The sequence below is a fragment of the Solanum pennellii genome, chromosome 5 (genome assembly GCF_001406875.1).
Source record: "Solanum pennellii chromosome 5, SPENNV200".
NCBI lineage: Eukaryota > Viridiplantae > Streptophyta > Magnoliopsida > Solanales > Solanaceae > Solanum > Solanum pennellii.
This window is the reverse complement of record NC_028641.1, coordinates 52,355,576-52,357,891: the sequence shown is the minus strand read 5'-3', so window position 1 is coordinate 52,357,891 and position 2,316 is coordinate 52,355,576.

Below are 2,316 nucleotides of genomic sequence, written 5' to 3'. Positions count from 1 at the left end.
CATTGATGCATTCATCTGAGCATTTACAGTTTAAATTTAGGAGTTGAATACCATCTTGACTAATTTCATGCATCTGCTGGGTTTTGTCTTGGTTCATCAGGTTGTGACAAATATTACTTTTTGCATAGTTACATAATTAGGGGGTTTTGGATGCTGAGGATTGGGTTAGAAGGTTAGTAGATAGTTAATTGTGTTTGTGCATCATGGTAACATTAGCACTAATCTCGTAGTTTCTTGCCCTTTGATTTTTGTTAATACTTGTTCTTTTCCTTGATTATCATCATTCGGCAAAATAATCTTGTGGACCCTTGTACTTATATCAGTTTGTATTGTGAATCATTCTACTTGATTATTTGTCATCTGAACCCTTAAACTTAATATAAATAAAAATTTTAAACTCCTTTGATTGTTGACCGGCTTATGTGGCATTTATTTTGCTGAGTATGATATGGAGCATGTTGTCACGCAAGCAAAAGCAAGTGTAAGCAATGAATTTGCTTTAAAAAAAATTAGATAGTAAAAAGAAAAAGAAAACGTCCCAACCCCACCCTTTTCTTGAAAGCAAAGAACTAGATGCAAATTTTTAGAGGTCATCATAAACCTCATCAGCTTGCCCAGATAAAATTTAGGGTTCTTGCTTTTGAAGAGTTCACTTGAATATAATATTTTTTAGGGGAGGGGTGTTGAAGTTGTTTTCTTAATTTTCCTGCAAATTGATTCATGGATGAATATTACAATTATCTTTTTGCAGATCTAATGATGGTTGTCATATCTTGCTTGTTTTCCCTTCAAGTTACAAAAAACTTGTTTGATTTCTCATTATCGCTGTTATCTTTCTATAGATCTAACAATGCGTTTGAGATTTGTTTTGACTATGCGACTTTTCTTTTTCTTTTTTCTTCTACGATGACCCAAAAAATGACCCAATCTATTTTTGCAAAGTTGTTCTACAACTGTTTAATTTCTTCTTATAAAGTGATGTCTCTATTTGGTGTAAAAAAAATTGAAGAAGAAAAGAATCAAGGGAGGAGATATGGAGATGGTGTTGACAATAATTGTGGGTTAGGAGAGGTGGAGCCATGGAGGAATGGTGACGGAAATAATAACTTTATTTTAGTTGGTAAAATAAAAAATTTAGTGATTTTTATCTTTTGTTTATTATTTTTATTAATTATTAAAAAAATATTTATGAAGATAATTATGACGTGTCATTAATATATATGACATGGATATGACATGTCATTATATAATGGAGTGTGAGCTACACACATAGCTGGAGGATCTAAAAATCTCATTTTAATTTAGTTTAAGAGTTTAGATGACAAAAGGATAAGTAAAAGGGTTCACAATACAAACAGATACAAGTAGAAGCGTCTATCAAATCCTTTTGCCTGTCACATTATTTTGTTTTTACCATGTGTTTTTTTTTTTTGATACTATGTAATGATTTAGTTATTGTTTGTTTATGTCTATTTTGCTTACCGAAACTCAAAGGGTAGAAAATATTAACAAAAATTCCAAAACGGTATATAAAATTTTATATAAACCAAAACGGTAAAATCGCTGCCGACGCAGCGATTTACTTCAACTGAAAAAGTAAAATCGCTGCTGCTGAGGCAGCGATTTTGCCAAAATTTTTTTTTTTTAATATAAAAATGAAATCGCTGCTCAAGCAGCGATTTCAAAATTTTTCTTCTTACAAATCGCTGCCAGGGCAGCGATTTGACATTATTTTTTAATTTTCTTTTTTTTAAAAAAATAAGGTATATCGCTGCACTGGCAGCGATTTATGAAGAATTTTTTTTTAAAANCCAGTGCAGCGATAAAAAAAAAAAAAAATTCCAATATAAATCGCTGCCTTAGCAGCGATTTATAAAAAACAAAAAAAATTTTTGTTGTTAAATCGCTGAGCAATTTTTTAAATAAAAAAAAATTTTTTGATATAAATCGCTGACCAATTTTTGAAAATTTTCTTCAAATTATACAATAAAAACAAAAGATCTACTATTGTCATGTGATCCTTTTAACTTTATATATATATATATATATATATAAAAAAGTATATAATTTTGTTTTAAAAAAAAAATTAAATAATTTTTCTCATTTAATTTTTTATTTAAAAAAATTAATTATTTGAATTCAAATATTATTTAAATTTAAATTCAATATAATATCTTTTTTTTAGAAAGAAAATATATTTACTTATTTTTAATTTTTTAAAAATAATGTATATTTTCTTATAAATTATATACATAAGTTAACATTTTTAAAAAAATTTTTTATTTAAAAAATTGCTCAGCGATTTAATAACAAAAA